This window comes from Lathyrus oleraceus, chromosome 5, assembly GCF_024323335.1.
Source record: "Lathyrus oleraceus cultivar Zhongwan6 chromosome 5, CAAS_Psat_ZW6_1.0, whole genome shotgun sequence".
Classification (NCBI taxonomy): Eukaryota; Viridiplantae; Streptophyta; class Magnoliopsida; order Fabales; family Fabaceae; genus Lathyrus; species Lathyrus oleraceus.
In genome coordinates, this window is record NC_066583.1 from 65,390,535 (window position 1) to 65,403,870 (window position 13,336).

Consider the following 13,336-nt stretch of genomic DNA (forward strand, 5'->3'; position numbering starts at 1 on the left):
CGGGAATGTCCATGGAAGGAGCACTAACCTTTTGGGTAGACTTAGTAGTTTTTGAAGCAAAAGTATTTTGATGTTGTGACATTTTGGAGTTTTTATGGAAAAAATGCAGTTGCCCTAGCAGAGGTGTGTGAGGAAGGAGCGGGAAGATGGAAGAGTTGGATTAGGTAGTGAGGTTTTGGGGGTAGCGTGTGAAGACATAATAGATGGTATTTCCAAAACTAGGTGATGATTTACCATAATGGGGGCGCTTTATTTTAGCCACATAGACACTGATTTGCTTACTTTTCCCACTCCATATTAATTGCTACAAGTCTTCAAAAATGCAAAGCCCTAATTTTCCTCTCAGGACTTCAAACTGATTTGCATCCAAGGCCTTTGTAAAGATATCAGCTAACTGCATCTCAGTAGCAACATGTTCTAAGGTTACAATCTTATCCTCCACGAGTTCTCTAATAAAATGGTGACGGATATCAATATGTTTTGTCCGGCTATGCTGAATAGGATTCTTTGAGATTTTTATGGCACTCAAGTTGTCACAGTACAATGTCATGACATCTTGTGAGACATTGTATTCAGACAACATTTGTTTCATCCATACCAGTTGGGAACAACTACTTCCAGCTGCTATGTATTCAGCTTGAGCAGTAGACAGAGAGACACAATTTGACTTCTTACTAAACCATGATATTAAATTGTTCCCTAAGAAAAAGCATCCTTCTGATGTGCTTTTCCTATCATCAGCACTTCCAGCCCAATCAGCATCACAATATTCAGATATCATAGATTCAGATCCATGAGTGTATAACATCCCATAGTCACAAGTGCCATTGACATATTTCAGAATTCTTTTCACTTGGTTTATATGGCTCACCTTTGGTTCAACTTGATATCTAGCACAAACACCTACAGCAAAAGCAATGCCAGGTCTGCTTGTTGTAAGATATAGCAGACTCCCTATCATGCTTCTGTAGAGACTTTGATCCACACTGGCATACCCCAAAATTTGCCCATTAATATTTCAAGACATTTTTCAGGGCACTCCGACTCATTTTTATGACACTGATCTCAAAGGAACGAAGGCCCAGCTCACGAATGGCCCAATCCAGAAAATGGCCCAAACTGGCCTGTTAGCTACACGCTCGCCTAGCGAACGTTACGTTCGCTACACGCTCGCCTAGCGAACGTTCGCTACACGCTCGCCTAGCGAAGCAAACGTTCGCTACCAGCTCGCCTAGCGAAGCTGACAGACAACAAAAAATTTCGGGCTTCATTCTGAGCCCATTAGGTCATGAAAAAGAGCATTATAAATACCAGCACTTCAGTAATGAAAAAGGGAACGAAAAAAAGGGGACGAAAGGAGAACCCTAGCAAGCAAACCCTAGCGCTCATAGACGGAAAACCCTGAAGGAAAAGCCGGCGGCCGCAAAGCTACCTCCGTCCAACTCAATCCGGCTCGCCAACTCAAGGTTGCAATTCGATTGCAAACAGGTTTGCATTACTATTATCGCTTCATTTTCTTAATTTGCATGCGATATCGCTTTATGTTCTTAACTTGCATGTGATATCATAATTGAATTCATAAACATATTTGAGGTTTTGCATGTGAATTTAAGTATGCCAGCCTATCCTGAATGTTTGACCATATTATTTCTGTAATTGAATACCATAAGACTTGCCGCATGCTGAGATTGTACTGTTCTGAAACTCAAAACCCGCAGCCGCTCGCTAGCACATCGCTAAGCGAGCATGTAGCGAGCATTCGCTAGGACCTCGCTAGGCGAGGCAGCGGCGAACGGGACAGCCGTTGATATTTGTTATGTCCTATGCGTAACCTGATCTATTCTATATTAATTATGCACTGTTTTGCCTGACATTCATGCTGATGTGTCTTCTCTTGCGGTGTAATCCTCGATTGCACCCTGATTTGGTATGCTAACCCGTTTGTTGAATTTTGCAAAGGTTCATATGTCCCAGAAAAAAGACCGCCGTTAGGTCTTCCACTTTATTTGTGGGATACCCTTATGAAGATCCACCCTAAATTGCTTAATTAATTTTAGTGTGTTAATTTTAATAATTAATTTTAATAATTAATTTTAATGTATTATTTTTAATGTATTGATTTTAATGTGGAGATTCATCATAATCACCTAATTAACTTTACAATATGGCCTTTAAATATGTGATCTTGGACCTCTCTTTTGCCTTACGATATTACGGTATTACGGTCATGTCCCGCGAATGTGGGGATACCCTTAGCAAAGACCCTTCGATTAAATCATCATAAAATAAATCATAGTCCCTCGGATGTTGCCTTCGAATATATGATTTCGTCCCACGATGACCCTTCGGTGTAGCCTACGGTTAAATGATGATCGTCCCTTCGAATGCTAAGGTATCCTTACAACTGTTGCCTTCAATGACCTATCGATGACCCTACGATGACCCTTAAACATCCAAAGGGTAAAATTACTTACTTCTCAATAGTAAGGACAGTTTTACCCTCATAAGGATAGGAAACGTTCATAACGACCTTAGGAAGGTATAACTCTCAATTACTGGATCATAACCTAAAATATTTTCAACACCTCACACCTTTCAAAACCTCTTTTGGAAAATCACCACTTGGTATACATTCATACTAGAATCATTACCGAGTTATATTTTTTTCAAACAACTTTCAAAACTAAACGAGATAACCACTTTGTATACATTCATACGAGAATCATTACAAAGTTAAACTCTCTTTTCAAAACATTTTCTAAGCCGTTCACAAGCACTTTTTTCAGACAAGAAAAATAACATAAGTGATCCAGTAATTAAGAGCCCATGGATAACCATGGATACAAAGGGTGCTAATACCTTCCCTTTGTATAATGTACCTCCCGAACCCAAAATCTATTGAGGTCTTTCCTGTTCTTTTCCACCCTTCCTTATTGGATAAAAGAAAAGTCGGTGGCGACTCTTGCTATCCGCGACATTGCGATAAAAAGCAAAATACCCCAAGTCAGTTCACCGTATGACATAACTGGCGACTCTGCTGGGGACGACAAAGAGAGGTCACCTTAAAAATCATTTATGTTTTAAACTGTTCCTTCTTTTAAGGGTATTTTATGCTTGAGTGAAAGATCCTACACCCGGATCTAGTGTACCTTAGGTAAGTAGCAATAGATCATCACGACTATCCGGCGTATACTGGAATGGTTAAAATGATGGCTACGGTTAATGTGACACTTTGGATGTCCTGATGTTCCTCATGTTTACTTGAGGAAAAATTTGGCATTCGCGTGGTGTCATCAAAGCATTAACCAGACCTTTAGAACCCTAATTGACTCATCCTAGCCATTAGAAAGTAGTGAGATAACTGACTTCGGTTCCGACTGGGGTTGGTTGAGACTCGATACTACACTCTTTGAGATTGGACTTTAGGGAAGCTTCGGTCAACCACTTGGTGTTGCACTGAAGTGGACTTAAAGGAAGGTCAATGATTTGAGATCCTTCTAGAACCCGGTTACTATTCTAGGACAGGTTGAACCAACCAAACTTCAGTGGGGAGGGTACTTACCTATGGAACTCATGCAAGCCTTAAAACCTAGGAATGATGGTTGTGTGACTTGCTTGTGCTTGTTATTTATTTAACCTCATAACATCATAACATCTTAACATCATAACATCATAACATCACAACATTGTACTAACCATTTCAAGGACTTAGGGATTTAACTTTGCTCTGTTTTGTATGAAAAAAAAAACAAAAAAAAACAAAAAAAAAAAGTTTCCCTTTCCGGTAGTTTATGCAAAGTTAAATTCCAAAAGGCCTTGAAAACATTTCATGCATTGCATAGCATAACATAGCATAACAGGTACTCTAAAGGGATCAGTGTTCTCACGGTTTTCCTCCAAACAGAAAAATGGACCTCGAACAAACTGTCAAGGATCTCCATGCTCAGAATGCTCAACTCCAGGAGATGATCTTGAACTTATCCAGGGGGCAGGAGGAACTGAAAGCTCTCTTGCTCGAGAAAAAGAAAGACAAGAAAGCTGTGAGTTACATTAACCCGGGAAGAAGGCTTAAAGGACAGGCTGCGGGAATCAAAATCAGAATTTCGAAGGATCAAGAAGAGGAAACAGAGACAGATTCAGAAGATGAGAATGCTGATCCTTTCAACCCTGAGGATGACGATGAAGATTACGAGAATGAACAATACTCTCCAAAAGATGGCAAGTACAAGTTGCTGGAAGAACGCATGCTAGCTATGGAAGGTCAGAAGGCGCCCGGTCTGGATTTTGAAAGTTTGGGTCTAGTCTCCGATGTGATCATTCCTCGCAAATTCAAGGTCCCCGCTTTCACTCAGTATGATGGGGCATCTTGTCCTCAGATGCATCTGAGAGCTTACGTGAGAAAGATTCAGCCGTATACCACTAATAAGAAGCTCTGGATCCATTTCTTCCAAGAGAGTCTGTCTGGCACACAATTGGAGTGGTATTATCAGCTCGAGAGCTCTGACATCCACACATGGACTGATTTAGCAACTGCTTTCTATAAACAGTACCAGTATAATTCTGAACTAGCGCCTACTCGGCTACAGTTGCAGAATATGACTATGGGATCTAAAGAAAGTTTCAAAGAATATGCTCAAAAGTGGAGAGATTTGGCTGGCAGAGTCAAACTCCCTATGACTGATCGAGAATTAGTGGACATGTTCATGAGCACACTGACTGGCCCATTCTACAGCCATCTATTGAGGAGTTCCTCATTGGGTTTTGTAGCGGTGTATTCGTCGCTATATGATCTATCGATTAAATCATAAGCTATGAGATACGTTGAAAATTTTCGAGTCGCCACCGCACTTTTATTTATCCAAAGGACTGGCTAAAAAGCGAACAAAAGCCTAAGAAGTTTTACACGTAGAAAACTAATAAAAAGATCAGAGATTCTGGGTAAGGGGTAAATTACGCAATGGGAAGGTGTTAGGCACCCACTACGTCCTAGGTACTCCTAGGGAGCCCTTTTCACACTTGTTGTAAAATATTGTTATTTGTTATGACATAAAGATTGTGCAAACATGATTGGGATGATGAGAAAAAAATATACAAGTTTTTATTGGATTATTGGGTTCGAACGGATGAACCCGTTGCCTACGTACCTTCCATCAAAGGTAAGGATCAGAACGCCGTAGTTCGGCTAAAAGATTTCCAAAAGTGGGTTAGGTTCAATTTTAAACACAAACCCTAGGTCTTACGTTATCCACGGGAGAAAACTCAACCTTATACAGACAACAACGTCCACCATGTGAGAACAGCTTCAACTGGCTAGGGAGGGGTTAACCCTATAATAGGCGAGGAAGACTTACAATTCAATCACTAAAGACAGAAGGTGAGATTAACATCAACCACTAAGATAAATCAAACCTATAGCTCATGTATGAAAACATTAATGGACAAAGCCAAAACAAGTGAATGAGTGGAGTTACTGATTATGATTGTGAAAATGGAGTCAAAGTATGATTAAGATCAATTCAAATAAGTATTATGAAATGAAGTTTGAAAAAAGGTCAAGGACTTGAGTCCAGGTTTTTAGTTAGAAAAACATGAAGATGTTTGCACAACACTTATGTCAAGTTTGAAAGATAAAGTGTGAAAAAGTTTAGGACATAATGGATGATGAATGGATGAGGATGGATAGTAAAACTTCTTAGAAGGTTCGCTTCTTGAAATCATATGGGAGATGATTCAAGTGTGTCCTTTGGAATAGCAGTTAATAATAACAAACAAAGAGAAAGACGGATATCGGATGCCAATCACTGGTCTTATACCAATCTCCTAAAACAAAATGGGATATCAGATGCCACTCAATGGTCTTACACTAATCTCCACAGGCAAAGAAAACAAGAAATGGGATATGGAAGTCAACTGCCAATCTATCTGGACTTAGGCTAACTCCACAGATATGCTCACAGGAAATCCAATGCCACATTACAGGGACTTACAATGGATCCTCACATACAAGAACAAAAGCAACAATATGATCACAGGTATGCAAATGCCAACTTACAGGGACTTATAATTGCAACCTCTCATGCAAACAGATGAACAAACTATGATCACAGGAAAGCAGATGCCAACTTACAGGGACTTATAACTGCAACCTCACATACAAATCAAACAGATCACATTATGATCACAGGACAACAGATGCCAACTTACAGGGACTTATAACTGTATCCTCACATACACACAGATAAACAGAAGATATGAGTGACCAATGAGGTCTTACACTCTATTCTTCCATGTCATAGGAGCAATGGCCAAAAGAGATGGACTTACAATTGTCCTCAATGGGCAAACAACAATGATAGCATCACAAAGATAAATGAGATGATCATGCATTAATGGCAAATGATGATGATAATAAATGCATAGCATACAGGCAAGCAAGTGCATATGACAATCAATCAATCAATGAATAGCAAACAACACACTCTATAGCCAAACAATGGGGGGCTCACACAAGAGGGTTTGACTTTAAAAGTCCACTGTAATGGGTGAAGATCGCTCTTAACCTTGCCATTGAGAGGCTAAGGTGAAGCAGATGAATAGGAGATGAGGGGTGTGCCTCATTGCTTCTATCTCAAATCAGAGAGAGCATCAAAGAAAGTGTGGGAGTTCAGAAAGTAGGAACTCTCTCCACATTATTGACTCGATTAGATCTTGGGTATTTATCTCAATGCTTCAACCAGATACTGGGAGCAAAGAGAGGACACACTGAATAGTGGGGGATAGATTGCTTATCCCTACCTTCCACCAATTGCCTTACTTGAAGGACTTTTCCTGCTTGGGACAAATATAAACAAACACAGGCATTGCCTCTTAAGGAGGACTTCAGACAGTTTGCCCGGTCAAATAACAGACCGGGTCTCCAGACTACATGAAGAAGAAGTAATTATACCTCAAAGCAAATGCTAAAAAGCAAAGCAAGCAAGTTCAAAGAACTTAGGCAACTAAAGTACCTGAAAAAGTCAAACTTATTAGTAAACAAGTCAACAGTCAAAATCAAAGGCAAATGGATAAACAAAAAGTCAACCACAGAGGGATCAATTGTGCAAGGCACAAAGACTCAAGCATATGAGTCACCTACAAAACAAGTTGTTAGCACATGATAAACAAACCAACTCAATCAAAATTGAAAGGTCTTTGGGGCATTGGTGCTCAACCTGAAAACAAACAGCTCAATTGTAAGCTTACAAGACCACTAGGACTAGCCTAGGGTCAAAGATGAAAGAAAGAAGGCCAAGGCAGCAAGCAATATTCAATCAAAGTCAAAATCAATCATGTAAGAAGCAAACACAATTGGATTCATAGTAAAATCATGCATCAATGTCATTTCATATGCAAAAGGATGCAAAGCATGGCAAGAGAAGCATACAAAAGTCAACAGCAAAGACTTCATTCAAAAGTCAATTCAAACAATCTCAAAAATCATGAAATAAATCACACTCAATCCTAACATCTAACATGGTATACATGCAAAATTTCATGGCATTTGGATGAGAGGAAGGCAGTCAATGAAATTCATGAAGTCAAACCAAATTCAAGTAAGCATGGTGAAAGTCAACAAGCATAGGTCAACTTCAAAAAATCATATCAATTTGAAAACAGAAGAGAAATGAATGAAATTAACACCATTGCAAAGCTCAAGGTGTCTAGTTATCACATATGAAATTTCAAAGTCATGTGATAAGATTTGAGAATTTCACAAAGGATTTGGCAAGGCATAGCACAAAAAGTCAACAAATGACCAAGTATGGAAGAAAATTCTCAATCAAATGGAAAACAGCAAGATTAATTCCAAGAAAATTCATACATCAATTAGACATACAAGGGATCATTCATGCAAAATTTCAAGTGATTTGGATAAGGGGAAGCATGTGAACAAAAATCATACATTTGCATATCATTGGTGTGACACAAATTGTCACACCCTAATTCAAAAATTCATATCTATCAAACCACAAATGAGAAATCCACAAACTTTATATGGAAATGAAGATCAATGTGTCTAGTTTTACCACAAAAATTTCAAAGGCAATGGATGCAATATGACAATTTCACAAAGAGAATGGCACAAGGTATTATTTTGGCATACATGTCAAGAAAATATTTATCAATTAAAATCCAGCCAATGAAAAATTAATTAAAATTCACCATAAAATGAAGGACACATTCATGAATATGAGGAAAAAATTTCAAGATTTTGGAATAAAAATGAATGAGAAATTAATTTGTGAAGATTGATGAATAATTGAAGCAACATGAACAAAAGACATGAATTAATGGGTCAAACTAAAGTCAGCGCATGGCATAGGTGTAAATACACGCATCACTTAACAAAACGGCAGAGTTTTGAAGGGCCAAGCGAAATGTTCTAATTGGCTAGCTTCCAATGTAACAGTACACAGGCAAGGCAAAACAACAACAACAACCAATCGAAATTCAGCCTTCTGGTTTTAGAAACCCTTAGGGTTGGCAGCAGCAGGGCATTGGCATTTGATCAAAAGCGATAAATGAATAGCAGCATATAATCACAACAATTATGCAACACTACAAACACTAAATCACATGAATTTCTGGACAGTTGCAAGGTTCAGCAATAGCAGCAGGGTGTTTATCATTGTCATGTAATCATCAAACCAAGCAAAACAATAGCAATGTAGCATAGCATAACAGCATTCATCATTATCATGTTATCCAACAAAACAAACAACAGCCAATGTTCATGCAGCATTAAGGTGGTAACCAGGTGAATCATGACATGAACAACAAGGCATACACAAGCAGGAAAAGTTATGAGCATAGTTGGTTGTAGCAGCATGGTTCTACTGTATGGCTCATGGTATTTTCAAACATCCAAACAAATACTCGACCAACATACAACATCATAGCATTATCAATCAAATAAACACAAATCATGAACACCACCCTCATGCATCACCAAACAACAACAGCATAAATATACTCATGAGATTTTCTAGGCAACTTAAGGTTTAAACACACAGCAACATTCATTCATCATTCTTCATCATACATAGTCATCAAGCAAACAGCAAAACAACATACATGAGATGGATTTCTGGGAGAAAGTAACAGGGTTTATCAGCATGGTTCAGCATGGTTGCATGTCTATCGTGTTCAATCATCCATTTGCAGTATGGTTAATGGCAAGCAAACAATATCATACAACACAGACATATGGATTTTTCTAATATTCATCATTGTCATGTACTCATCATAACAGCATACCACATGAATTGGAGTTCTGGAAAAACATGAGGGTTTATCATAACAGCCTGGTATAGCATCATGTTCATCAATCATCAAAACAAAACGACTCGACCAAACCACACAAACAATATGGCATTGGGAAATGGTTAAGGTTTCAACAGCTGCAGGGCATGTGCAGCAACAACATGTATCATGTATTCTCATGCTTCCCACACAAACAACAGCAGGGCAAATAAATGTTCATCAATCATCATCATTCGACCAACATTTCAAAAGTAAGGTAACAGTATTCAGCTGGCATACTAACACAAACAGAATATGAATCAATATGGATTTCTGAGCATGTTCAAGGTTGCGATGACAGCAAGATATTAACAGCATGGTTAAGCATCATTCAATATTTATCAAAACTGCAGCAGGACTTTAGCAGCATGGTATGATGTGTTCATTAGCAACCAAACAAAACAGACAACAGCATAGATATGGTATGGCAAAATCATTCAGCAACATTTATCAACCATGAACAAAATGAACCTAACCGGCCTCAATGCTCATGCAATACTGACATCAACTAACATCAAAATGACTTAGCACAAACATACATCAGCATGGATTTAGCAAGCAGTCAATAGCAATTTCCATCATTATGAACTCATTCAAAAAAAAAAAAAAAAATAAGCATCAAGCAAGCAGCATGGCATTCATGTTGCATTCAAAAACCAATCATGAACAACAGCATACATCATACTCATGAAATTTCTTGGCAGGTTTTAGGGTTAGAACAGCAGTAAGCAACATCATGAGCCAAACATCAACCAGTATTAACAAATAATCATGGCCTGGCATAGTGATTTTCAAACAACATGTAACAAATAGCAACCCACCCAACATGAATTGGAGTTCTGGAAAATAGTATAAGGGTTTATCACAACAGAATATTCATCATCACTATGAACTTGGAAAAAAATGGACATGCCCAGAACAGCAAATTAAGCATAACAATAGCATTAGCAGACCTTAAATAACAAATTCCAACCATGGTTGTTACTGAACCTACAACAAATGAGTAAATCGATGGAAAATAGATTTGTATGCAAAAATGAAAACTCAGATTTCTCCCTCATGTCACAACCATTTCATTCAAAACAAATTGCATTGAAACTAGCATACCAAGACCTTTCAGAAACATAACATAGCAGGGCATATGAGGGAGGTCGATAACTTACTTGGTTTGGAAGAAATCGTAGCAACAGTTGTGTATTGATAGAATAAGGTGCAAACAGGTGATGCTTATGCTTTGTAGTGAAGGATGCTGAAGCTTTTCTAGCTCGAGAATACTTGGAGCTCTTCAAATCTCATCTTGCCATTAAAGGGTGCTTGGAAAAAACAGAGGGAGAAGGAGGTTGTACAGCTGGTGTTTGATGGTGGAAATGAACTCAGTATATTGTCCAAGTGATGAATCAACCAAAGGTTCCTTGGAGGTTTTGAGTTTTGTGAGCAGAAATGTGGTTTTGGCCAAAGAGCAAAAATGAGAGAGTGAGGTTTTCTGGTTGTGGCTGCTGCCTAGGGTTCCACAATGTCAGAAAAATGCACTTTATATTGTCTGTTTTAAATTGGTTTAAGGAATGATAAGCTGGATTAGTTTAATGAGCTCCATTTGCAAATTGCTAACTATGCACAAAGTGGAAAATGGAGTGTTTGTCTGCACAAATGGGCTCTAACAGGCTGTCATGGACCAACCAAATGCTGTTTTTGGTTGTACAGAAAATGCTGTACTGGTTTTACTTATGTGAAGCTTCTTGCCAATTTTGTCAATTTTGCATTTTGTCCAAAAATGATGGCATAAGGGTGAATGATGGTGGTTTATGGCTTGAGGCAAGTTTCAAATATGGTTTAAAGCATTTCCCAATTGACCAAATCAAGAAAAAGTCAAAAACTCAAAAAGTCAAAGTTTGGTCAAACTTTGAATTTAAATGCAAAAGGTCCAAAAATGCCATTTTGAATGGTAAGGTTTTAGGTCATGAAATTTATATTTTTGGAAAGAGGATGAAAAATGTGGTGTGTAGGAAAAAACCCCACCAAATTTGGCCTTATGGTTTGAGAGATATGGCTTGTTGAAGTTCAAAAATGATGAAAATGATTTGATCATATCTTGACAACCACACATGGGATTTTGATGTTCTTGGACTTTTTGAAAATGGGAAGACAAGATCTTCAACTTTCATGTTGGGCAAAAATTCATTTGAAGCTTGTATCATGATGTAAGTTTAAGATCAAGAAGTTTCCATTTTTGGCAGTTGAAATTACAGGTCCACTTTCTATTTCTGGAAAATTTCTGATTTGACTTGATTTTCTTCCATGATGAGGTTGAACATGATAGATGAGGCTTATACAAGCATGAATGAACTCCTTCAAATCAATTCTATCCATCAAATCACTGATTAAATCAACAGTTGACCAAGTTTGACTGTCTGTTGACTTTTCTAGGGTTTTGGATGACTGGAGCATTTCTGATGAATTCCAAACCCTAATTCCTTGAGAACTTGACTTCAAATGATGTCTCAAGTTGTATGAACCTTTGATTGTTGATCATGGTGCCCAAATTCTGCAAGAATGGCCATCATCCATTGCTTTGACTGATCAATGACTGACTTTGACCTAATTGCTTCATCTGCAATCAACAAGGTTAAACTGACAATATTTTTGTACTTTTTGGAAGATAAACATATGAAAAGCAAGAATATACAAATGCAAAGTATGCTTGGTGATCAAGAAACAAACCTACAAGGCAATCTATCCACTAAGAGGAAAGCAAAGGCATGCAATGATCCTTGAGGCCATGATATGATATGATATGGGCCATGAGGGATCTTAGGGTCCAAAATTGGGGTCTTACAGATGCCCCTATTTAAGGTCATTCTAGCCGGAGAAGTGAAGTTTAGAAATCTTCATCTCGACGCGGTAGAATGGACTTAAATAACAGTAATGAGACAAATTTTGGTCCCTAAGAGACCTCATGATGCAGATGTATGCATGCAAAAGACACAAATTCTGTGGGGAATATGATTCGCACAGAAGAAAAGACGATCCATCGGAGTAGTACACTCACCAGGAACAGAGACTCCAACAAGACTCTATGGGGATAATAAAAGAAAAGGAAATGTGTGAACCATACACGACTCCAAACTGGGGAAAAAACAAAATTGACACAACGTGATCAAAACACGACTCTGATTAGAAGAACAGAAAACAGACAGGAGAACTCACTGGGGAGTGAAAGACTCACACTGGGAAAAGAATTCTAAATGGAAAATAAATCCATTGGAAAGACACAAGCTGACTCCTGGAGAAGCAAAAGAAAAACTCCACTGGGGAAGCAACAAAGAAATGAGATGTTACCAGGCATACGGGTAACAAACTCAGGAAAATCTGACTCCACAGGGGGACCGAGGTCATAATAGGGAGCAGAAAGGAGGGAACACCGAGGATACCGGTTACTGGGTATATAATAGGTGACCGACCAAAGCGTGAATTGGATTTCACTTCCAAAACACTCATCATCCTGAAGAGAGCGAGAAAAGCAAACTTGTTTATAGGATGGACATTCAATTCCACAAGGAAAATGAATCTTACTCTGAGGGGAAAACAATCAAAAGATTGACTCAAGAGCGCACGAGATATAATATCCATTACCGTCAGAACGTGGATAGAATACTCAGATGAGACATATTATTCATTACCGGCAGACCGTGAATAATATACTCGAAAGGAAAATTATCCTGAACCGGTTACTGGGTTGTTTATAGGATAAAATCCGAAGACGTGAATTGGTTTTCACTTCCAAAACACTCATCATCCGAAAGGAGGGCTTGAAAAAGCAAAACGACTTACAGGATGGGCATTCGAATCCACAACGGGAAAACGAATCTTACTCAACTGGGGACACAAACCCAAAGAGTGCATGAGATATAATATCCATTACCGGCAGACCGTGGATAAGATACTCGCATGAGATATATATCTATTACCGTCAGAACGTAGATAATAAACTCGCATG